We start from the raw sequence: 26240 nt of genomic DNA, 5'->3' as shown, positions 1-26240 counted from the left end.
GAGGGCAATTGCACCAGCTGCAGCTCAGCCTTAGCTCCTTCATGAGGCCCAGGCTTTGCCTGTGGAGTGGTCTTCGACGCCAGCACCTCGACAGGTGTCAAAGTCAACCCATGCAGCATCAGGAGAGGAAGCTTTCCCATTGTCAGAGAGTAGGGCTATATCTTTGTGCCCTATGGGGCTTAGAAATGGTACCATAGAGCTGAGGCAGGCCCAGACTCACTTAGACCATCCTGAGTACCTAGAGAAGTCTGATCTGGACCATTCATGGGAGTCAGATGAGGATCCACGTTACTTCTTGGAGGAAGTGTCTTATGTTATCCCTTTTGACCCCTCCCCACTACAGGAGAGGCATAAATCTCCACCTGAGAATCTCTCTCACTGGTTATGTGAAGAAAATGGCTTCAGCCATCCCATTTAAGTTGGAAACAAAGGAGGAGCCCAGGGTTGAGATGTTCAGTTTTGGACCACAAATCTCTTCACAGGGAGAAGGGGTCAAGGTTCCATTGCACACTATCCTGAAGGATGCACTGCTGAGGATCTGGGAATTCTCCCTCTCGGTGTAGGTTGTACTGAAGAAGGTGGATACACAGTATCATATCCCAAAAGCTCCCAGATTTGAGTGGGTGCAATTAACACACCATTCTAGTGGTCAAATCTGCTCTCAAGTGGGCCAGAAGCGCCAGGAATTGTGCCTTGGCGCCAGGGCCGCTGAGAGACAAAGCTGGGCCTGGGGCAAACCCCCCCGCCCGCCTCCCTCCCTCTGGGCCTGCCCTGCTTACTTGTCCTGCTCCTGTCACCGTGTGCATCAGAATTCCCCAGGGCCCAGCACTAACATGGCTCTCCTGGTCCTCTGTGTGGCAGCGCCACAGAGCAGAGTCTATCCTCCCTTCCTGTCGTATCCAGAGGCTGTTTGGAAGCAGCAGGAAGGAAGTACTCCACTTTGCAGCGCTGCCACACACAGGAACAAGAGAGCAGTGCTAGTGCCGGGCGGGCCCCCCTTGATGCTCCAACTCTGGACTCATTTGGGAGAAAGCTTTATCGGACTTCGACACTTATTGCCCTCATCTAGACGTACCAGCTCTACACGAGCATCTACTTGAAGTCCCTGGCTCGTAGTGCACTTACTCGTAGACTCTGTCCCTCAGGAACAGGCCACAGAGCTTCACCAGTTGACCAAAAAGCAGCTGGGGTGGAATTTGTTTATGGACATTCATTTCTCATTTGTTTTCTTGCATAGGTCTGGTGGAGGAGAGAGGGGATTTGGGGAGTGTGGGTTATATTTCCATTATGTCCCAAGGATCAGTCCAGACAGATGGGTTGTGACCATCCACCAGCAGGTGGAGATACAGAGCTCTGAGTTGTGCCTTATAAGCTCTTGCGCTTAGCAACCAAGCCGGTATTCTCAGTCTCCATCAGATGAGGTTACAGCTCCTGTTCGCTGTGGTATCTTCTGTGTGACTTCCTGTCCTGCTTGCAGGTTCAGTTGAGTTTGGGGCTGAGAATATTCTGTGCCTCAGGTGTAAACCTAGTGATCTAGGTCCCTCCCTGCTCCTGTTGCCACTTTCCACCTCTTTATCTTGGTCTTTCCTTATCTTTTTCTCCTGCCTTTGTCTTAAAATAAATAAAGCTGCCACTGTGGTTCTTATTGGGAAGATAGTGGGGCTTCAGTGCCTTGGAAGTCAGGAGACTGACTGTTTGTTTTCTGTGGGTATATTCTCTGTCTGACCATATTAAGTTTTGTTCGCCCTGTAGGGGTAAGCTTTCGGCTACTGGTTCCTGCACGCTTTGCTTTCCTTTCCTTCTGTGGACATGCCACCTTTTCCTACTTTGGCCATCAGTACTCTGTCTCCGGGAGTTCAGTCTGGCCCTGCTCCGATGGTGGGCTTGGTGCCAATGGCTTCTGCGCTCCACAAGGCTTCAGTGGCCATTTTGTCCACAGGTTCCTCGCCTGTTGCTGTGTCCCAGGATGGTGGTTTTGTGAGGGTAGAAGTCTCAGCCCTACCATTTTCACCTGAATTTGTTGTTTTATAAAATCAGTCCAAGTCATCTCAAGCTGCCTCTCCTTCTTCCCCTCACATTACTTTTGAGGAGCAGCTGCCTAAGAAACGAAAAATTTCCATTTCACAGGATTTGGAGAATGTTCATCCTCATGACTCAAGAGGTTTTATTTGTGTGTTTTAGTTCTGCTGATGGCCCTGACTTGGACATTTCAGAGGCAGAGGGGTGATGATCCTACTGTAGCTAGGATGTTTTTGAGAGCAGAGTTGCCTGTATTGATCACAAAATCTGTGGAGGCTTTAAACATTTCTTCTCCTGCTTCAGTCTTTGGTCCTGCACCGTCTGTTATGTCAGGTGCCAAGAGACCTCCTGTATCTTTCCATATTCACAGGACTATGCAGGAGCTTATTGCATCTCGGTGGAAGACCCCTGATTCTAACCTCCAGGTGGCTTGTGTTATGTCCAAATTATATCCCCTTCTGCAGCCTGATTTAGAGCAGTTTGCTCTGCCTAAGGTGGATGCCCTTATTATGGTGGTTACTAAATGTACCACCATCCCTGTTGAAGGTGGCACTGCATTTAAGGATATGCGTGACCACAAGCTTGAGGTTTCCTTGAAGCTAGCCTTTCAACTAGCTGCGTTAAATTCTCATGCTTTCTTCTTTTGTAGCCAAGGCTTCTTCATAGTGGATTCAATAATTGTCCACCCTGGACTCTTCTCCAGACTTTCTCCCTTCCCTAGAGACGGGGTTGTCCTATTTGTCAGACGCTGTTTATGATATTCTCCAAGCGTCAGCTAAGGGAATGGCCTTGGCCATTTTGGTGCAATGCTGGCTATGGTTGAGGCATTGGGCTGCCAATGTAGCATCCAAGTTTTGTCTGGTGAAGTTGCCATTTTGGGGAAACTACTCTTTGGTGCAGATTTGGAGAAGATTGTTAGACATGGGAGATCCAAGGTCCAGCGGCTACCTGAGGACAAGCCTGAGCCTCATCTCTGGGCAGCTAAGTCTAATTTTCGAGAAGCGTGGAGATATAGACCAGGAAAGGGTAGTGCCTCCACTCAAAAACCTCGCTTTCCTCAGTCTCTTATCTTCCTTTCGAGGAGGCAAGAAGTCCTTTTACGTTCCTCAAGAACCTCTCCCTCTTCACAGCCCTCGAAATGATGAGGTTGAGGTTCACTCTGTGTATGTAGACATAGTTGGGTGTCTTTCCCCCTTTCACAAGGAATGGCCTACCACCATTACTGCATACCATTGGGTCCTCGATATCATTCTCCATGGCTACAAGCTAGAATTTTCAAAGCCAGTTTCAGATCGGTTCATGTTGTCCCCATGTGGCAGCTCTGCACAGAGTCAGGCAGTGCTAACTACCTTAGTCTCTTTAAGGTGACTAGGGGCCATTCAGCCTGTTCCTTCAGCAGAGAGGGGCACGGGTCGGTATTCAATCTTATTTTGTCATCCCAAAGAAAGAAGACACTTTTCACCCGGTTCTGGATCTCAGAGGGGTGAACAAGTCTGAGTACTGCACTTCTGCTTGGAGACTCTTTGTTTTGTCATAGTCTCAGTCCAGCCAGGTGAGTTTCTCACCTCCTTGGACCTCAAGGAAGCTTATTTTCATATCCCAATTTGGATTCTTCGTAGGAAAATTCTCCGGTTTACGATCCTAAGAGTCATTTCAATTCAAGGCCATGCCTTTTGGCCTCACCACTGCATCTCACACATTTTGAAAAGTTGTGGTGGCAGCCTTTCTTCACCAGCAAGGGATTCAGGTACATCCTTACCTGGATGATTGGCTAATTCGGTCGCCTTCTTATCAAGAGAACCTTCGCAATACACAGACGGTCCTGTCTCTTCTTTCTGCATTGGGTTGGGGGTGGATTACAGCAAGAGTCATCACCTCCATCCAGACCCTGGAGTTTCTAGGAGTGTGCTTCAATACCTAGGCGGGGAAGGTTTTCCTGCCTCAGCATCGTCTGCTGAAGCTCAGACAGCAAATTCTTCAATACCTAGGCGGGGAAGGTTTTCCTGCCTCAGCATCGTCTGCTCAAGCTCAGACAGCAAATTCTTATGTTTCTCTCTCTTCCCTGCCTGCGGGTGTGGGGCTATGCTCAGGTTCTCTGTTCTATAGTGGTAACTTTGGATGTTCTGCCTTGGGCAAAGTTCCACATGTGGCCCTTACAGTCATTCCTGTTGAGCCGGTGGTCTCCAGCCTTGGGGACTTACAACCAGCTAGTGCAGTGGACGTCTCAAGCCAGACGGAGTCTGACTTGGTGGCTTCTCCCTGTGCACAGTTAGGCAGGGTTGCCCTTACAGACTCCCAGTTGGTGTGTTCTCATCTCTGATGCCAGCCTGTTATCTGCACTACTCTGCACAGGGCCGCTGGTCAAGAATGGAGGCTTCCTGGTCCATCAACAGAAGCTTTACTAGCCTTTGCGGGAGGCTGGAGCACGTGCTCTTGGACAATGTCACAGCTCTGTCTTACATCAACAGACAAGGAGGAGCAAAGAGTGTAGTCCAGGTCTTTTTTTTTTTAGTGGGCAGAATTGAACATTCCATTGATTTCAGTATTTTGCATAGTGGAGTGGGTTCACTGAACTCTCAAGTGAATTTCCTCAGCAGAATGTCTCTGGTCCCAGGGGAATGGCAACTGTGAAATACTGCATTTCACCTCATTTCCATACAGGGGGGCCTTCTGGTTCTGGACCTCATGGCATACAGACTCAATGCGCAAGTACACAGATTCTACAGTCGCTTCAGGGAGAAAGACTTCCTATAAATTTATTTATTTATTACATTTGTATCCCACATTTTCCCGCATAGCAGTAGGCTCAATGTGGCTTACAGGTTCCGGAGAGGAGAGTACCAACTCCGGGAATATATACAGAGTGGAAAATAGAGTAACAGTAGGTGCAAGGAAGCTGATAAGGTTCCGGAAAAGAGAAATGGATTCACTGGTAGCCTTGGCTGTCGGAAGTCCTCCTTTACGTGTTTTCTCTGTGGCCTTTCGTAGGAAGGATGTTGCACAGGGTTGCACATCATCCCAGGAAAGTCGTTCTTGTAGGTCTGGACTGGCCCAGACATCCTTGGTATGCAGACCTTGTCTGTCTTCAAGTGGCTCTTCATTTAACTCTTCCTTCACAGATGGGCTTATTGCACTAAGGTCCAGTACTTACGGAGAATCTGTCCCGCTTTGGTCTTACAGCCTGGTTCTTGAGAGAGCGCTTGAGGAAGAAGGGTTACGTGGATGATTTTATTATTACCTTGCTGCAAGCTCGAAAACGATGCACTTTTTCTTATGCTAAAGTGTGGATAACTTTTGAGAGCGGGTCTGTACAGAATAGTGTTTCTCCATTTCATGCTTCCTTGTCTCAAATTTTGTCCTTTTTTTCAGGAGGGATTCAAAAAAGGCTTGACTCTCAATTCGCTCAAGGTTCAGGTGGCAAAGTTGGCATGTCATAGAGGCAAGATTCAGAATGCCTCATTGGCTGCTCACCCTGATATAGTGCGATTCCTCAAGAGAGTCACTCATCTGCGTTCCCCTGTCTGCAATATTTATTCTCAGTGGAGTCTTCAAGTGCTTCTTAAGGCTCTTCAGTTGGCCCCCTTCGTTTCAGAGCCCCAAGCTCTCGCAGTGATCCCTTTCTCCGTTTTTCTGACTTGGGAGTTTCCATACAGCCAGTTCCATCCTTTTTGCTGAAGATTGTTTCTCCTTTTCATGTCAATCAGACTGTTTCTACCTTCTTATTCTAGGGAGGTCTATTCTGCAGAATACCCTTCCCTGCAACTTCTGGATGTGAAGCGCAACCTTATGCGCCATCTTACCGCTACCAATGATGTCAGTCTGATCATCTTTTTGTCCTCTCTGCGGAATCCCGGAAGGGTTTGCCAGTCTCCAAAGCGACAGTGGTTCGATGGCTTAAGGAAGCTATTTCTTCAGCGTACTTTCTGAGGGGTAGATCTGCTCCCATGCACGTCAAGGCTCATTCTACCAGATCTTTGGTGACTTCTCTGGCAGAGTCTAGGACAGTTTTGTTGGCAGAGATCTGTCTGTCAGAGTTGTGGTCTTCCTCTTGTTCCTTTATTAAGCATTACCATTTGAATGTGTCTCCTTGAGCAGATGCTTCCTTCAGGGCCACGGTTCTCACTGCAGGGATATCGCAGTCCCTCCCCTGTTAAGGATTACTTTTGTATATCCCATTTGTCTGGGCTCATCCTTAGGATGTAATGGAAGAAAAAATTAGTTAATTACCTGATAATTTTTATTTTCTTTAGTCCCAAAGGATCAGTCCAGAGTCCGTCCTTCTGTGATTGGTTTTTGTTTTTCTGGGTTCTGTGTAATTATAGTTCTGGTTCCATTATTTTTAAGGCACAAGTTTTGCCCTTTATTTCATAGTTCTTTTTCTATCTAGAGGCGGGTGTTTTTTTTTCCTCTGGAAATCAATCTTTCACTGCTTTATCGTATACTGGGCTTTTGTTTATACATACTGTATAATTATGCTGCTTATGTTTGATGTATATTGCCTTTTCTGGCATGCAGGACGTAGCTGGACAGGAGCATCTTTGATACTTTTGGCATTGCATCCAGACTCTCTGCTATGGGTGTGGGAATGTGTAGAGACTCATGGCTACGTGTCTCTGACCTGGAACCGGCAGTTCAAAAGAGGTTGGTGGACATTCTCTGCTGAGTACACAACCTTTTTTGGGGACAAGGTGGAGGAGGTCACTGACCTCATTAAGAAACATTCTGACATCATCCAGTCCCTCTTTTGGCAGCCTCCAGCTGCATCCTTGACTAGGTGGTTCTCAAGTAGGTCAAGACACACACTACTGCTCTCAAAGGCATAGGTTCCATCGCCACCTTGCTCGTCCCAGCCCCAGCGGTCCTCTCCACATCAGCCTAGGGTTCAAAAGTCCCAACCATGTCCCCAGTCAAAGGAGGGGATGAGGCTTTGACTGGTTCCAGGAGAGCATAGCCACAGTCCCAAGTAACTTCTGGATGGCTTTCCGGTGAGAGGGGGGCTAAATTTTGGGCCATTGTAATCTCCAACCAGTGGGTTCTTCAAATAGTTGGCCTTGGCTACACTGCATTGGCGACAAACACCACCAGGTTTCCTACAGAGAGCATCATTCATCAGCTCTCAGCATAGGCAGGTACTTGCAGAGGAAATCTCTGCCCTTCTCCGGGCCAATGCAGTTGAAAAGATTCTTCCAGGTACTTCCTTGTGCCCAAAAAGATGAGGAAATATTGTCCCATCCTAGACTTAAGGACCCTGAACAAATATTTTGGTCAAAGAAAAGTCAGAATGACTTCCCTGAGCACCCTTCTCCTCATGATTCAGGAACAAAATTGGCTGTGATCTCTGGACTTACAGGATGCCTATACCTACATTTTGATGCTTCCCAGTCACAGGAAGTATCTCAGATTTCAAGTGAGAAAACTCCGATATCAGTACCGCGGTCTTCCTTTTGGCCTCTTGTGAGTTCCCAGAGTTTTTACCAAGTGCCTAGCAGTAGTTGCAGCTTTTCTACACAGACTAAGAGTCTTTCCCTACCTGGATGATTGGCCGGTCCATGCAGAGACCTATTTGGGTGCTAGAGAGCTACTAGGGTTCATTATAAACTATAACCAATGTGAAATCCAATGTGAGAGAAATGAAGAGAAACTATCAATTATGTGCTTCAAACAGTACATCACACTGACATCAAATATCTATTTAATATCATTAAACCAGGAGGAAAGACTTCAACAGTCTTGCCTATGGCAGCAATGAACAGTTTGACTGCACCCGTGTCTGTTCTTATCATCGGTCTTTAAAAATACCTCCTGATTTATATTTTTAATCATAAATATGCACTCAAAATTCTTCACAAATCATTAACTTGTTTTGAAATAGCAACAGCAGAGAAAATCTAATATAATAATTTGCTCCTCCAACATTCCAATGTGTCTCACTGGGATCGTAACCACCTGCTGACATCACTCCTCCAACGTTCCAATGTGTGTCACTGGGATTGTAACCACCTGCTGACGTCACTCCTCCAATGTTCTCTGTCCCGCCTCCCTCCCAGTTCCATGCGACCCTGGAACTGGGAGGGAGGGACAGAGGGAGGGGGGACCCTGGAAATGGGAGGTAGGGAGGGGGACACTGGAACTTGGAGGGAGGTGGAGGGGGCAGGGGAGAGATGCTGCACATGGATGGATGGAGGGGGCAGGGCACAGAGGACGTTGCCTGCATATGGAGGAATGCAGGGGAGAGAGCATAAAGCAGGGGAGGGAGGGGACCCTGAAACTCGGAGGGAGGCAGGGAGGGGACGACCCTGGAATTCGGCGGCAGGGAGGGGGACGACGACCCTGGAACTCGGAGGGAGGGGGGCCCTGGCACACACTCTCATGCTCACACACACACACACTCTCTCACAGACACACTCGCACCCAGTCTCACTCTCTCTCTGTCACACTCGCACATTCACTCTCTCTCTTTCACACACACTCTCGAACATACACACTTCGAGGAAAACCTTGCTAGCGCCCGTTTCATTTGTGTCAGAAACGGGCCTTTCCTTAGCTTCCCTCCGGACCGGCCCAGGATTGGACTGATGGGTTGTGTACGCCTTTCAGCAGGTGGAGACTGAGAAAAATTCTGACTCTTGAGAGCCAATAAGAGCCCTGGCCATGTGACCCTAGCCCCAGTATTTTCTCAGTCTCCAGCAGGCAGGAGGTGAGCCCATTAGTCTCTCTCTCTCTCTCTCTTTTAGAGGCTAATAATAATAATAATACTTCTGTGCCTGGGGAATCTCATTAGAGGCCTGGCAGATAGGGATTTCTTTTCTTTCTTTTCCAGCCTCTGGGGTGTTATACTCGGGTGTCCTGAGTCCTCCCCCCCTTTCTCCCCATTTCCCTTACTTAGTTGGGAAGGGCTACTCTTTCGGTGGAAAGATGTATTGCCTTTGGGAGAGGCAGCCACTCTTACTTTAAAGTCCTTTCTTTCCCCAGACTGTTAACGAGGAAGCTCAGCTGTTTAAAAAAAAAAAAAAAACAACCCAGACTGCTAACGGGCAGGCAGCTCTGTTATAGTCTATTACTCTTTTTAGCAGTTTTTCCTTTCTAGCTCAGCTGTTTATTAAAAAAAAAAAAAAACAGGAAAACAATACAGTGACTGTGACTTTAACAAGCCATTGTCTTCCTCAGAATGTCTTCCTCCGTTTCCTCGCGTTTTGGGCAGTGGGCTGCGGCTTGTTTAAAAAAAAAAAAAAGGCGCGAAGCGAGAGCTCCGCCATGCACGGGAGGCTAAAGCATGTTTTTGTCAGCGCTGGAGTGTGTTCTCGGTTTGTTCCAGTTTTCTGCGGAGTTAAGACGTTTCTTCGGGGCCTCTTCATCGGGCAGAGTCAGCGATTTCATGCTTCTTCATTTGCCCAGTCCGTCGCGTATTTTAGTGCCCTCCGTTATTTCTCCTTCGAACCTCCCTCATTCTTTTAATTTGGGCGCAGAAGGCCGCCATTTTTTCCCCGCAGTGCTTCTCTCATTTTCTTTTTTTCTAGTGTGCAGAACGAAACAAAGGTAGTGTTTCTGCTCTAGTCTGTTGTATCTCAGGAGAGGGGAATTTTTTCCCTGAGTTGTTCTCACATATACCACACATTCTCGAACAAGAAATGTGGCCTTGAGGCTGAAGTTTCAGGGGAATCATTCAGGTCTTTTCTTCATTCAAAGGACTTTCAGGTTGAGCTCCTCAAGTGGATTCATGGTTTGCCTAGAGTTAGTCCACTGTGCTATTAGACTGTTTTATCCAATGTAGGTTTTACATGGAAGGCTTGCTTGTTTGCGCTTTTATGCGCACCATTTGCACAAATTGTTTGACGCTTGAGGCTGTACCATGTTTCTAATTCAGTATTTACCTTGAGGATATGTAGGTACTGCACAATTGTAGTTTCACTTTTTACAACTTTGGGAAAGTTTTTTTCAAATGCCATGATTTCACTTTATGTATGCGCAGAGTTTTCCTTTCCCAGGCATGGTTACAGTCACATATTGTTTTCACTGCAACATCAGCAGGGAAAAATAAATAAATATATAAATAAACAAATAATAAATAGTTAAATAATAATAATGCCCAGGTATGTTAACTCATGTAGCTTTATTTTTAGCACTCTCAAGTTTAGTCTCTAGCACAAAAGCCACTGGTGGTCTCCTTGCAGGGGCAGCATCTTCAGCCGTTGACTGCCTGGTATGTGTTACACTTTGAGACATTATTTCTTCAGATAACATATGTGCCTGAAGGCTGTTTTGTGCAACTGCAGTGGCTGCCAATTCATCTGGGACTATAGCTAATTCTGTGACAACATTCTATACCTTCTTCTCGGGTATGAGATATCTTCTATGTGTGCATACTTAACTATACCTCTACTGTTGTTCTCACCCCTTTAGCTTTAGGTGATAAAATGATAGTTACATGGCAGCCTTTGTATACATCATTTTTTTTTTTCTGTTCGTAGCTGGGCTCTGGCCTAGGAACCTAGTGTTGCATGAGAGTTTTTGTAGCTCAGGATTTCTGCTTCCACTTTCTACAGCTGAGTTACGGTCATATTCCCTCTGACCAGTGGTTCTTGCAGGTTATTCGAGGCGGTTATGCTTTCCACTTCGCCAAGCTTCTCTCAGATGTCTTTCTACAGTCTCCCTGTCGATCTCACGGCAATGCCGGTGAGGTAGAGGAGACTCTACAGAGGCTCTTCGTCCTTCGGCCATTTCCTCGCTCCATTCTTAGAGTACAATTTTACTTTCTAATTCCCAAGAAGGAATTTTCCTTCATCCTATTTGGAATCTCAAGGCCGTCAATCGCGCTCTCAAAGTATCAAGTCTTTGTCACAAGAACCTTTGATCCGTCATAGTGGCGCTTTGTGCAGGACACTTTTTGGCGGAAGATTTTCTGCATGTTCTTATCAGGACCAGTCTCTAAAAGTTCTATCGGTTTGCAACTCTGGGATACCATCTGCCATTTCGGGCTCTTCGGTTTGGTCTCATAACAGCCCCTCCCATTTTCACTAAAGTTATGCTAGCTCTCAGAAAAGAGGAGTTTCTTCACTCATATTTAGACTAGCTAATTAAAAAAAAAAAAATCTGGTCGACAAGTCAGCAGGCCATAGACCGAAGGGTACAATTTTTATTGGTCTTAGGTTGCCTAGTAATGGTGGCCAACAGTAGTCTGAATCCTTCGCAGTCGCTACAATATTTGGGGTTACCTTCGACATGGCGCAAGCTCGTGTTTTTCTTTTTCTTCCCCAGGGCAGAGTTCTCAAGCTGCGATTTCATCATTACTTTTCGGTCACGTTCTTTGTACTCAACATTATCTTCATCTCTTTGCCTCCATAGCAGATACTATAGACCTAGGTCCCTGAGGCAGACCTCTCTTTAAGTCTCTCCAACTTTCTCTATTATCCGGATGATCCTTTCGGATGGAATCGGTCACGCTTTTTGTGCTCAAGATTATCTTCTCATCCTCGGCTCCCTGGCAGCTACTATACAGCTAGTTCCCTGGGCCAGGCATTAGATCTCTCCAATTTTCTGTCTTATCCGGGTGGTACTCTTGGATGGAATTCCTTCAGCTGAGATTGCCTCTCCATTCTCATGAGTGCAGCAGTCTGTTCTAGTGGTTCCGGATGGAGTATCTCTCTGCAGGAATGCCTCTACAGTCGATTAGTTTTTAACGGCCGACGTCAGTCTCCATGGCTGGGGGGGCCCTTTGTTTAGCCAGGTTGGCGCAGGATCTTTGGTCTCCTGTGGAAGCATTCCAGTACATCATTTTCTTGGGGACCAGAGCAATTCATCTACCTTTTGGAGGAATTTTGTCCCCTAGTGACAAGCAAGTCAGTGAGTTCTGTTGGACAATGCCATGGCAGTGGCTTATGTCTTCCGCCAAGGAGGAACATAGAGTCTACTCTTGAGATTGGAGACGGTGAGTCTCTTGGTATGGGTAAACATTTGCTTATCTGCCATGTCAGCCTCCCATGTGGCGGCACTCAAAACTTGTCAAGCGATTTTTTTCTCAGTTGTCTCACCCTAGATCCAGGGGAATGGACTCTCTCCTTTTCAGTGTTTCATCTAATAGTACCTCACTGTGGCGCTTCGGTGCTACATCTTTTTGCCATACCTCTGCTCTGGTGAGAGTTGTTGGTGAGCCCTATTTCACGGCATAGCCGTTGTTTAAGCACATTTCAGGAGTGCTTTGTGGCTGTTTAGATTCCAAGGGGCACAGAAGATTGGTCTTTCTTTTCTTTCCTGCTTTGTTATTCAAATACTGAGGCTAGGGTCACATGGCCAGGGCTCTTATTGGCTCTCTAGAGTCAGAATTGTTCTCAGTCTCCACCTGCTGGAAGGCGTACACAACCTATCAGTCCAATCCTGGGCCGGTCTGGAGGGGCTAAAGGAAAGCAAATTAGCAGGTAAGGTCTAATTTCTCCTTTTTACTAGTATCTGAAATATTTAGCTTAAAATACCCTGATGGGGATCTTAGTTCCCCTGAGGAACTTGATCATAAGTGAAACAAAGTGCCAATTTTTGCTGACTGTTCCTGCTTCATTCAAACAGTCATCAATTTATGCAGTCTCATCATATCATTCTCAAACATGGCTGCCACGGTCAAGACTTGTGAGGCTTTTTTTCGTCCTGGTTTAATGATATTAAATAGGACATTTCATGTCAGTGTGATGTACTCTCTCTTTATCTTTGAACTTTGTTTTGATGTTTTTGCTAAAATATCCCATGTTTTGTAGCTTTAGTAGAAAAAGTGTTCCCATTGACTTCAGCCAGCGTTTTGCTAAATCGCTGCTTCAGGGTGATAGCAGACTAAACTAAAAACAAGAAAAAAGTAAGGTTGTAGTCAATATTTTAACATGATATCATACTGACTTATTCAAACGGTACCTCATGGCTTTGGTGCTCAATGATTCACAAACATGGTGCAGGACGCCACCAGATTATTTAAACCAAAATACATGACATTTCCTTAAAAACAATTTTTCACAAGATTAAGATAAAATAAAAATGTTTAATCTATGTAATGAAACTGATGCCGGTCAATTTTATGATTTTAAACCATTTGGCTCTTCTGTATTTAAAGTATATATCCAATATTGTTCCAGCTTCCAATCACTCTCAGTAGTTACATGGTCAATTGCACAACACTTTAAGGACAAGAAATCATGTGACTTCTCCACACAGTATTGAACCATTGGTTGTTCAGATATTCTTAATTTGAAAACAACTCTTATGTGCGTCTATCCAATGTTTGAAAGGGCAAGGAGTTTGTCCAGTATATATTAAAGGGCAAGGTCATGTCACCATGTATTTTTTTTTTGAAACTTTAGTGTTTACTGCAACGATGGAACAGGAAATGACAAGACCCCGCAGTCCCTTTCCAGGTAAGCAGTTAACAATCATAAGCAAGCAGTAACAATTAACAGCATAACAAAACGGTCACCCCTCCGCTTTACAAGTACATTAACTCCCCTCTCGGGAATCGAAAGGATCAGCAGGTAAAATAACACACCCAGTACCTGAACACTTAGAATTTACCCCACAATCCACCATAATTACTTACTCCCCCCCCCCCCCCCCCTCCAAATTCTCCGAGGTTAGGGAGTAGGCCAAAAGTCACGAAAAACAAATCTGGTAAGTGTGAGCCTCACAGTGATAGAACAGAGATCCATGAACTAAGGACAAATACCTAAGGACTAAGGAGGTCCCCTTGCCCAGGACGCACACCCATCAACCATTCCCCAGTTTTGGTCAAAATCCTGCCCCTTTCCCTTTAGGTCGAGTGTTATCAAAAAGGCGACGCTCCCTAGTGGCCAACATCCACTCCAATAAAGTTGGGCCTTCAGTCCCTTTCCAACAACTTGCAATGCCCATTTTGGCCGCCAAAATTAATAAGTGAGCCACCCCCTGCAGAATACCCTCTTGTGAAACCTGGGGTATAAGCCCTAATAAACAAGCCAGTCTGTTAATCACCCAATCTTCCCCCATCCGTTCCTTAAGTGCCAATAAGTTTGGACAACAGTCCACGCGCTCTGCCAATTTCCCCAATTTCGTCTGCAACTTGCATACCACTATCTCTGCAATTTTGAGCTTGGCTACCCGCAGCTCCTCCAGCACTAAAGTTAAGTGTGTCATCAGCCACTTGTACGCAGGGGTGTATGTTGAACTTTTTGTTCCCCGCTATGTGCGCATTTCCGGTCGGGCTCTCACCCCCGACAGCCCCTGGCTTTGGGGCCTTACCAGCGTACAACTCCTTAATTGATGGGGGTGCTCTTGCCTTTCAAAATTCAAGGCATTGCACTGCTCCACTGTTTCTCCGTGACTTTTACCCCACTGCAGCGACTCCGATTGAGAGGGTAGAGACTAGGAATTATGAAGCGACTTTACTTGCATCCGCTCAGCGTGGAGGCTAAACTGGAAGTCTGACATATCACATGAGTTGTACATGTGAAGGAGTCAAGAGAGTAGTGTGGGTGGAGTGGCTGTTCCAAAAATGCGAGGGAGACAGGAAATCTTCAAACAAAATGTTTATTTCAATACACTGTTTTTTTGTTTTTTTTTGCTTTACACAAATAGCTTTGCTGAATTGGTTCCTGAGTTCTATTACACATTGTACAGGTCTTTCTGATACACAGTGTTTTTTTTTTTTTTTGTCCACCATACATCTTGGTTTCAGACTCCTGAGGCAGGCACATTGCGCTGAAACATGGTTCCATGTCGCGTCTCCAAGGTGTATCTATGAAATAAACATTGTGTTTGAGGATTGCCTGGCACTCTTGCGTTTTTAGAAGAGCACTCTGCCCACCCTACTCTCTTGATTCCTACTTCATTCGTAGGGATCAGTGTTTCTCCACTTTACGTGGTTGTTTTCTCCTTGTTGTACATGTCACGTGTTTTAATCTGTAACATCGGCATAAAGGAAATTGAAACCATGTTTAAGATCTAATGCAATCTGACAAATATTGCAACTGCCGCATTTCAGATGCTTTCCAACATCTGTCAGTTGAGGCTCCTTATTCCTATCTGAAGGACATAAAATCTCTTAAGATCATAATCTTAGAGATTTTGTCCTTCAGATATGAATAAGAATGATTATCAAATCTTTACATGGATATTTGAGCTGAAATTTAGCTCCTGTGTCCCAACACTTTCTGTTAAGAAAGAAATGTCGTCGTCCTAATTTATGTCCATGTAGAGACATTGGGGAAAAATAAATATCTTGCTGTCAAGAAAATTAAAGTCTGAGTCGAGAATAAATGAAGAGCTGCTTTAACCTGGAGAAAGACAAACAAAATTAACAGGCTTTCTGCGGACATTACTTCCCACATAGAGCTTTCTAGTATCTCTGTAGCATTTAAGCTATCTGAAGAAATCTCCACCAGTGGAGGATCAGCATTTGAAGTTGAATATATTACAACAGGTGAGGGTAAATAATATACCTTTTGTAAAGGTGGAAGATAGGCAGAGGGATAATGTAACTTGTTCAGGCAGGTCTGGCGTTGGGGGGGGGGGGGGGGGCAAACAGGGCAGCTGCCCTGAGCTCCACAACTCCAGGAACCCCCCCCCCCCCCCGGTCCAGTCATCTCTTCCCCTTCTCCCCATCACAGTCCATCTCATCCCCCCTTCCCGATCTTTAAAAATGTATTTCCCTTGTAAGAGGAGGTCTGACGCAGCAACCATTCTCACAAGCTACCTGTGGCTGCCCCAAAGCTTTCCGTCTCTGCCGTGATCCGATTCCCTCCTCCCCCCCGGACGCTCTTTCCTGTTTCTGTCTAGGCGAATAGCGGCAAAGAAGGAAAGCTTCAGGACAGCTGGAGGCAGCTTGTGAGGATGGCTGCCTCGCAGGGGCCCCTCTGAGAAGGCTAATAAAAATTTAAAAGAAGACCACAAGATGATGGTAAAGGAAGAGAGACTGACTGTGGTGGGGAGAAGGGGAAGAGATGTCTAGACCACGTAATAGTGTCAGGTTCTCAGGTTCAGAGCCCGCGGGTACGGGCTCTGGAGCAAACGTGAGCCCTTGGGCTGCTGACGAGGAGCAACAGCAGCAGGCAAAACCTACCAACCAACACTGGGCTGGCACCCCGGCACAGGCAAGGACTACAGGCACCCCCCAGCGAGCCCGGAACCCCATGGACTGGTCCGCACCGGACTGGTCCGCACTGGACTGGAGTACACCGTACTGGTCCATACTGGACTGGAACACACCGAACTGGAGCACACAGGACCGGAACACACTGGACTGGAGTACACCGGACTGGTTCGTGCTGGACTGGAACACACCGGACTGGAGCACACAGGACCGGAACACTCTGGACTGGAGTACACCGGACTGGTTCGTACTGGACTGGAACACACCGGACCGGAGCACGCAGGACCGGAACACTCTGGACTGGAGTACACCGGACTGGTTTGTACTGGACTGGAACACACCGGACCGGAGCACGCAGGACCAGAACACTCTGAACTGGAGTACACCAGACTGGTCCGCACAGCTTCACCTGCACTTAGCCACTGACCCCCCAGGAGTTGAGCTCCTGAGTTCGAGTGGCCGGCAGGACTTACCGGATACAGGATAACACAGGGACCAGGATACTAGAACAAGCTTGAAACAGGAGTGCTCCTAGGTACTGAACCAACAGAAGTGCTCCTAACAGTAAACCAACAAAAGTGCTCCTAACAGTAAACCAACAAAAGTGCTCCTAAGCACTAAAAGGGAAAGCAGGGAAGCTAAACACAAAACCTAGTAAAGGTGCCCCTAAGCACCAAGCTATAGCAGTGCTCCACAGCACTAAACTAACCAAGGAAAAGCAGGGAAGCCAAACACATAAACTACCAAAGGTGCTCCCAAGCACCAAGCTACAGCAGTGCTCCACAGCACTAAACTAACACAGGTGCCCCTAAGCACCTAGCTACCAGGAGTGCTCCTAAGCACTCCACTAACAGAAGTGCTTCTAACAGCACCAAAAGGGAAAGCAGGGGAGCTAAATACAAGTCAAAAGTGCACACTGCACTCACACTAACCTGGACCTTTAGCAAATGCAAGCAGGGAAGCTAGACACAAAGTCAGAAGTGCACACTGCACCACCCTACCTAAAGCAAACACAAACGTTGCAAAGGCCCTGAAGGGAAGAACACCACTTCCTTATCAAGGCCCTGCCTGATGATGTCACAACTACCAGACACAGGCAGCCAGCACACTGAAACCCATAGAGGCCAACCCACACAGCTGTCGTATAGTGAAGCAATGAAGAGTCATGCTGCTGGAAGCAGCCAGCACAGAGAGACAGAGCTAGCTCAGAAACGACAGACAGAGGAAACAGAAGCTGACCCCCAGAAATAAGGTAAGTCTGGGGGAGGTCACGGCCACAATCATGACAAATAGCAATGCAGGTGGGGAGATGGGAGGGGATCTGAGACCCCATCCTTAATTTCTGCCCTGGGCCCCACCATGTCTAAAACTGGCCCTGAATTCAGAAACAGCATCTATGGAAAATTCAAGGTTCTTCAATTTAAGCATCTTCTGTAATTATCTAAAATTTCTACCTTACAGTGCAATATGTTCTGGGAAAGAGATACTTGATTTTGCTTCTTGTTGAACTTGGAACAGATAAATCTTTAAGCTTTCTTCGATAAGCTCCAGCTCTGGTTTCCACAACTTGCAATCCTTGAAGCCATATTGCTTCCAAGTTTGTTTCAGCTGGCTTTTCAAAGGGTGAAATTGTAAATCCAGTGTCCTGACTTGGAACCTCTTCTCTGACAGCGGCAGCTTTTTCCCAAATGCTGCATTGCTTGTAACTTCAGCGACTATACTACTCCTCCCACCTTGGCAAGCTTCAATGTGGTTCCTGTTTCAACTTACTGCGTTGCAGTCAGGTGTATCTGCTGAGCAGGATTATCTGGGCCCAGTGGGCTGTGAAACTTTACTCCTGAGATCTGGGTCCTTCCTGGTGATTAGAGAAGCATGGGTTTTCATTGGAAACTGGAGTGGTTTCTGTCATGCTTAGGTCTTAGAAGTCTTCTATGTCCCTAACTTGTGTGGGTTTAGAAGGTTTTAGAGGGCTGGTGTGCTGGCTGGTATCCTTTTGGAATGCTCAGATCCTCGATAGCCATGGTTTTCTGCAGCAGGACCTGGATCAGAGCCTGGTGTTGGGCTCCTTGAGGGTCCAAGTGGCTACTCTCTCCAGTTTTTAGAGCTAGGTGCAGGGCCTCTCCCTGGCTAAGTATATGGAGGTGGCTTGGATTTTGATGGGGTTGGTACATTTGTGTCCTTTGCATCCTTCCTTCCTTCCGTAGGACCTGAATTTGATTTTCATAGTACTTGAGTATATGAGGTCGGTCTCCATTGAAACCTCACACTTGAGACTGTGTTTTTCTGTTTGCAATCAGCTTGGCTCGGAGAGTGTCTTGAGTTTCAGACTCTGTCTTAGCAGGACCTATATCTCTCTGTTGTGGAGGACTCTTTGCATGGTTTCATCCTTTTGAAGGTGATTTTAACATGCCACATAAAGCAGGAGGTTTGTTTGCCCTTCGTAGCTAAGAACTCTGAACCCTGCGGATCAGAGGTTATACAAGTTAGATGTCCAGCAGATATTGCTGCATTATCTAAAGGAGACAAATAACTTTTGTCTTTCTGATCATCATCTTTGTCCTGTTTCATGGCCCTCAGAAGGGTCAGGCTGCTTCTAAGGCCTGTATTGCGAGGTGGAAGGCGGCTGTAGAGACTACCTACATGTGCAGGAATTGTTAGGTGCCTCCGGGTTTGAGAGCAACTCCACTCAGGGAGATGCCCAGGCAGTGGCCCAAGAGTGATGATAAGGTCATTGTTCCATTCTTTTATGAAACACTATAGTTTGGATATGCTGGCCCATTTTGATTTTGGCAAAGCTGTTTGGGGGGTGGGGGGTAGATTTGTCTTCCCCTGCCCAGTAGTTCTGCTTTGGTACATCTCAGTTGTTTAGAACGGTACAGCCCAGACAACTAGGAAGGTGAAATGGTCTTACCTAGTAATTTCCTTTCCTTTAGTTGGGCCGTACTATTCTGAAACCCTGCCCTCGGAAGACTAAAGCCTGGGGCTCTCAGGGTGGTCTATGTTTTTCCTTTCAGTTAAGTCTGGAGTATGCAGGGTAGCGAGGTTCATGCTGTGCTCTCTTGATGATCATTGCAGCTGCAGTGGTTGATGTGGCAAAGGTGTGCATTACATAGGGACTTTCTGCTACTTTGGCAGATGCATACTGGAGTTTTCCACTGAACACCAGCAGGTTATATTGGTGAATTCGCTGGAAAAGATCAGTTTTCTCTACCTCCATCTGTTGGTAGGAGGGGATGACAAGATGAAACAAAAAAGTAGTCAGTCAATTGAATGTAGGAACTAGATGATTCTTTTATTGTCAATATCCAAGATATTCAAAGAGCCCGACATAGCTGTGTTTCAGCACAAAAATATGCATCAGGGGTCAAAAGACAATCTTTATCATATGACAGTTGAAGGAATCAATAACTGGTTCTCATTTCTAAAGCTCTTCAATAAGGTAGTTTTAAATATAACTCAGTGTTTCACTCCAGCCAAACGCTATGCTCACTTGCTCAGAATGGTATGACCCAGATGACTAGGGTTTGATTTTCACCCAACAAATGTCTGTTATTGTAACTTCAATTTTGGCTTATCTGTCCGGAGAACATTCATAAGTCTTGTCTGTCAGCCACTGCTCTACTACTACTACTACTACTACTACTACTACTACTACTACTACTATTTGACATTTCTAAAGCGCTACTAGGGTTACGCAGCACTGTACAATATAACATAGAAGGACAGTCCCTGCTCGAAGAGCTTACAATCTAATGGTCTAGAGAATATGCGGCAAGCATCAGTGTTCTTTTTAAAGAGCAGTGGTTTCTTTCTAACTATACCATTAACATCATTCCCATTCAAATTTTTCTGATGGTTGACACAGAAAAATATATCGGTCACAGCAAGAAGGGCCTATAGATCTTTAAACATTAATATGTAGTTCTTTGTGACTGAGTATTTCACTGTTTGCCCTTGGTGCAATATTGGCAAGCTGACCATTCATAGGTAGTCACTATAATCTTCACCTTTTTTCATCTGTTGGTAGGAGGGGATAACACCCACTTGTTCAGAATGGTATGGCCCGACTAAAGGAAATTAATTTATCGGATAAAATAAATTTCACATTCTAGAGCAAGAGTCTCAGCCCAACTTTAAAGCATATTGGTGGAGGTATCATGTAAGGCTCTTTTCTTGTGTTTAGGATTTGGAAACCTTACCATCACTGACATAGAAACGTGAATTCTGCTTAATACCTGAAAACTCTAGGTGAGAACATCAAGTCATCCGTCTGTGAGCCGAAGCTGAACTAAAAGTGGATAATGGAATAAGATGGCCTTAAACATTCAATTTGAGTGAAAAGTTTGTAGGATGATATAAAATGTAATCTAATCCATTAAATTAGATTGGCCAGCATACAATGCTTGATGGGTAATGACAAGGATTTTAAATTTAATTCTGCAGCAGACTATGAGCCAATGTTGGTAAGCTAAAAGAGGAGTTAATATGATCAGATTTACAAGCCTTTGTTTCTTCAAACAGAGTCGCACAGAAGAGTGACACACTTGATGGTTAAATAAGAACTGATTGACCATTATAATGAATGCTGTTCTTCTGATTTTTGATTACTATGATGTCTTCCTTAAGCATCCATATATGAAACGTGGCCCGTGTTCATGACTTAATGCACAGCGTATGTGGAACATGATTTTACAGCCAATATTGGCAACTGATGCCAGTTCTTTAAGATAACATTTAAACAGAATAGTTGTTCACAGAGGTTGATCACCTTTTAAAACAGCCACTTTATATGTGCAATGATTACAAATCTGATACTGATGGATCCTTCATGAGCACTATTGGACTTAGTACATTGTGTGTATATGTGTGTGAATTGCACTTAGATGTACAAATTTACATAGTAACCTGTGGAACTTTGTAAGTCTCTAAGTGCTTTGAAAATATGCCTCCATGTATCATTACCATTTTTTTTTTTTTTAGGATGAGAAAATATTCTTTGGCGATGCAGTAAGTTGGAGATGCAGATTCAAAGAAAAATTCAAATTCATGTGGTTATTGTCTTTCCTATTGTGTCTTCTCTATTATTTTTATAGAATTTACAGAGAAAACAAATGATCTTAGTGAGGAGACTTTATTATCCCTTTGTAACCCCAAATACATCATAGAAATAAGGTTAACTTTCTCTTCCTTATTGCCCTTATCACACCAGTTCAAACAAATGGGTAATGTTCCAAATGGAGGAAAAAAAATTGAGAGCTAACCACTGTCTTTATAAGAGGCTGGGGGGCTGCCTTCCACTGTTCTGAATTTATGCATTTCCAGCAGATGGTGCAGACTTGTGGTCTGGTGCAGCAGGATTGCTAGCCCCAGGCTGGTGATTTCCAGGCCATCCTGTTCTAGTAGAACAGGATTTCAGATGGGCTTCCAAGGTAGTCTCTGGATGGATTCCCTTGGCAGAGCAGGTTCCTGGGCAACAGTTTACATGCAGATTCCTATAGTTGTGCAGGCTCCTAGAGTTCTGGTTTCTGGTTGAACAGTTCAAGGAACTCTACCTTCTGCTGCATCTTTTAGAGAAGACATCAGTATGTGTGTTCCTAGGGCTCTGGCTTTGATTAAGCAAGCTACCATGATTTGGCTTTCAGCTGACTGGTAGGATCCACAAAAATCTCAAATTATGTAATCTTTTATTCCTATCTACCTTGGTTTAAGATCTGTTCTTTATTGAATTGTCTCTGGTAGAGCAGGCAGGACAGGTGCAAGGTTATTAGGTGCCCCGGGTGAATCTTCAGCTTTGTCTCTCTCTCCCCCCCCCCCCCCCCCCCATCCAATTAATTTCAAGACCCCCTAGGAACCCCTTTGAGATTTTGATTAAACTCAAAAATCATTATCACTTCAATGTCACATCATATATTTCCTTGTCATCAACAGCAGGTGAATCCATTAACTGATGGGTTGTATCCGCCTACCAGCAGGTGGCGATAGAGAACACTGAAAGCACATGGTGTTCCTGGATGCCCAGCCCCCATCTGCCTTCAGTATATCTCTTATCTCCCAGCAGGTGTGGACGTCGCTTTCTCAGCTCCTGGATTTCTGCCTAGGGTGGCTCCTGTGCTTTGCCAGTAGAGCAGGGGGAGTGTTGTGGCTGGTGGTGCCCACTTTAAAGGCATACTTGGTTTTCCCTGTCCCTACTTTACCCCATTCCCCCTCCTCCCGGAGTTCCTCTGTGGCTGCCTGCCTCTAACTTTCCTCACAGTAAAAAAAAAAAAAAAAAGATAGGCTTTCTCCAGAGCTCCTGGTTCGGTGCAGCTTGACCGAAGCTCGTTTGACTCGATCTCCTGAGGTGAGAGTGGTGCCCAGCTCCTCCGGGGAGGTTTCCGCTGACAGCGCTCTTTGCGGGGTAAGTTTTGGCACAAAGGCGCCATTTTGTTTTCTGTATTTGATGGCTGCTGAAGGGGTTAAGCGCTGCTCCCACTGTGGGAAGCGCAGATCAGCAGCGGGGCTTTGCAGCACATGCTGCCTAGAATGCTAATGCAGGCATGAGCACGGCGGGCGGTGAGTCTTCCCGCCCGACGGAGTTGGCAGCAGGAGCTATCTTGGACTTGTTTCGAGGTTTGTAGAGGAGCTATTGCCGCCGCTTCCCTCATTGTGGGGGCGGATGTACAGGGTGAGTTTTTCTCCCCTGAATTTGTGCTGCTGATGCATAAGGCTTTTATGTTAAAAAGAGCACTGCCTGAGGCTCCTGACAATTCCTTTCGGACTGGGTTGCCTCCAGTTCTTGATAGCCCACCGTCTGCTGGAGACTTTATATCTTCCCCCAAGCTTTTGGCTGACGCTAAGCGTAGATGAGTGAATACCCCGTCTGAGGGGGACTCTTCACCCTGTTCTCCTCCGTGGTCTAGTTTCGGGGAGTCTGAGGGGTCTGGCAGGCCATTACGGACTGATGATCCAGATGAGGGTGGCTGCTTGCCACAGGAGTTGGCTGACCCTAAAGCGGTTCAGATTTTCCACCACGACGAGCTGCCAACTCTTATTTCTGATGCCTTACAGGCCCTTTGTATTGAAGATCCTGACGAGGGCGCTGCCTCTTCTATTAATCCTAGGATGGCTAGTACTAAGAAGCCTTCTCGGGCTTTTCCAGTGCATGCTTCCATCCACGAGCTTATTTCAGTGCAATGGTCTGACCCTGATGGTCCCTTGAAGGTGGCCAGGGCTATGTGTCACCTTTACCCTCTGAGTAAAAGTCAGTTGGCCCTCTTTGGGATGCCTAAAGTGGATGTGTTAGTCACGGCTGTGACAAAAAAAGACAACTCTCCTGGTGGAGGAACGGGTTGCTTTGAAAGATATGCAGGACCAGCGGCTGGAATCCTTGCTGAAGCGGTCCTTTGAAATCTCGAGCCTTTCCTTACGGGCAGCTATTTGCAGTTCCTATGCAGCCGGGGCCTGTTTTTCCTGTTTGCAGCAGGCGGCTGAGAAGCCCGCCGAGGGGACGGGTTCCCTCGCTGAGGTCAGCCTGCGTATGGAGTCTGCCCTGTCTTTTTTTGGCTGATGCCCTTTATGATCTGGTCAGAGCTTCGGCTAAGCAGATGTTGGGGGCGGTTGCTGCCTGCCGCCTTCTTTGGCTCCGGCATTGGGCGGCTGACATGGCCTCTAAACAAAGGCTGGTGAGGTTACCCTTTCGGAGTCTTTTTATTTGGGGAGGATTTGGAGAAGATTAAGGACCTAGGAGACTCTAAGGCCCAACGGTTGCCTGAGGATAGGCCGAGGCCTTCTTCCAAAAGTCCTTTTCCCTCCTCTTCCAGGCCACGTTTTTGCGAAGCTCGCAGGTATCGCCCGGTCAACGTACCCGTTTCCAGCAGAGGAACTCCTTTCATTCGGACAAACGCGCTGAGACGTCCGGGCAACGCCCAGGAGTTCAGGGGCGTCCTCCACAATGATGGGGCGCTGGTCCACTCGTCGGTTCCCGCAGTAAGGGGTCGTCTTTCCCTCTTTCTCGAGGAGTGGACCAAGATTACTTCGGATCAGTGGGTCCTGGACCTGATCAGAGAAGGTTACCGACTAGAATGCGTTGCCCCGGTGGGAGACGTGTTTTTGGAGTCCCGATGCGGCGCTGCTGTTAAGCAGGCGGCGGTAAATGAGACCTTGCCAGGTGTTGCTGAAGCTCGGAGCGGTGGTTCCGGTTCCTCCCGCCGAACACAGCTGCGGTCGCTACTCCATCTATTTTGTGGTGCCTCGAAAAGGTGGGTCGTTCAGACCTATCCTCGACTTGCGCAGAGTCAATGAGGGAATGCGACACTTCTGCATGGAAACCCTGCGCTCCGTCATTGCGGCGGTACAGCCAGTTGAGTTTCTCACGTCTCTGGACCTCAAGTAGGCGTATTTGCATATTCCCATCTGGCTGCCGCACCAGCGGTTTCTCTGGTTTGCGGTATTGAGCCAACATTTCCAGTTTCGTGCCTTGCCTTTCGGCCTGCCCATCGGACTTTTTCCAAGATGATGTTAGTGATGGCTGACTTTCTCAGGCGAGAGGTTATCAGAGTTCACCCATATCTCGATGACTGGCTCTTCATAGCGTATTCGGCAGACGAAAGCCGACTTGCCACAGCCAGAGTTGTTATAGTTCTTCAGACTCTGGGCTGGGTAGTCAATATGCCCAAAGTCACCTGACCCCCTCTCAGTCTCTCGAGTATTTGGGGGTCTGGTTCGACACGGCTTCGGGGTTCGTTTTTTTTTTCTCCGACAACAGGCACCTCAAGCTTCAGAATCAGGTGCTCCTGCGGATGCGTCGCCCTCGAGCTTGGGACTTTGTTCAGCTCCTGGGATCGATGACTGACACCATAGAGGTGGTTCCCTGGGCGAGAGCTCACATGAGACCGCTGCAGTTTGCTGTGCTGCATCAATGGTCTCCGATTTCCCAGGAATACCAACGCAGACTAAAGTGGCTTTCTGCGGCCCAGCTCAGTATGAATTGGTGGCTTTCCGACAGCATGCTGCGGCAGGGGATGCCACTGGCTCTTCCGTTTTGGTGTCTGGTGATAACGGATGCCAGCCTTTCAGGCTGGGGAGCTCATTGGGGGGGATGCTATGCTCATGGTCTGTGGTCCACCATGGATGTGGGATGGTCCGTCAATCGCTTGGAACTGAGAGCGATTATTCCAGGCTCTTCTGGCCTTCCACAGGGCGCTGGAGGGTCTTTCTGTCCGAGTTTTGTCGGACAACACGATAGCAGTGGCCTACGTCAGTCGTCAGGGCGGCACTCAGTGCAGGGCCCTGGCTGCGGAAGTGTCTCAGATCTGTGACTGGGCCGAGCGCCACCTATAGATGCTGTCCGCGGCTCACATAGCTGGTCAGAGCAACGTACAAGCCGCTTTCCTCAGCAGACATCAAATTGACCCGGCGGAATGGGAACTGGCAGAAGACGTTTTTCTTTAGCTTTGTGTCAAATGGGGGACTCCAGGCTTGGACCTCATGGCATCAAGCGTAAATGTCAAAGTCCCTCGCTTTTTCAGCAGAAGGAGAGAGCCTCGTTCGGTGGGGTTGCATGCTCTAGCTCAGCCTTGGCCCTTGGGTCTCCTGTATGTGTTCCCTCCTTGGCCCTTGATAGGGCGAGTACTACTTCGTATTCGCCTGCACCGAGGATTGCTGATTCTCATCGCCCCGGATTGGCCAAGGCGTCCGTGGTACGCGGCTCTCCGGCGAATGCTGGTGGATGCGCCTCTTCCTTTGCCTCGAGTTCCAAACTTGTTAGTTCAGGGTCTGGCGACTATGGAAGATCCTTGCCGCTTTGGTCTTACGGCCTGGCTCTTGAGAGGGTGCAATTGAGGGACAAGGGCTATTCTAATAAGGTTATTGCCATGCTCTTGCAGGCTCGCACGCGGTCTACCTCTGCGACTTATGCTGGGATCTGGTGCGCTTTTGAGGCTTGGTGTACTCCAAAGTCTATCTCGCCGACTCTGGCGACAGTCTCGCTTTTGCTGGACTTTTTGCAGGATGGGCTACAAAAGGGCCTGGCCTACAATTCCCTTCGAGTTCAAGTGGCAGCGTTGGCCTGCTTCCGGGGGAAAGTCTCGGTTTGTCCCTTGCTGTGCATCCGGATATTGTCCGATTTCTCAGAGGCGCGCTTCGTCTC

At 46.9% G+C, this 26240-nt stretch overlaps 1 protein-coding gene across 3 annotated transcripts in view; it reads left to right on the top strand.

The window, feature by feature from the left end:
• Positions 1-26240, top strand: part of LCORL (ligand dependent nuclear receptor corepressor like) — a 286137-nt gene that overhangs the window by 56657 nt on the left and 203240 nt on the right. Inside the window, exon 1 of one of the 3 annotated variants that reach the window (XM_030191228.1) lies at positions 21101-21121. The exons of the other annotated variants lie outside the window; for them this stretch is intronic. The gene's annotated coding sequence lies outside the window, so the exon portion shown is untranslated. Of the gene's footprint in view, positions 1-21100; positions 21122-26240 lie in introns of those variants that run through there. 3 annotated transcript variants of the gene reach the window in all.

The sequence above is a fragment of the Microcaecilia unicolor genome, chromosome 2 (genome assembly GCF_901765095.1).
Source record: "Microcaecilia unicolor chromosome 2, aMicUni1.1, whole genome shotgun sequence".
Lineage (NCBI taxonomy): Eukaryota > Metazoa > Chordata > Amphibia > Gymnophiona > Siphonopidae > Microcaecilia > Microcaecilia unicolor.
This window is presented reverse-complemented; position numbering and strand designations above follow the sequence as displayed.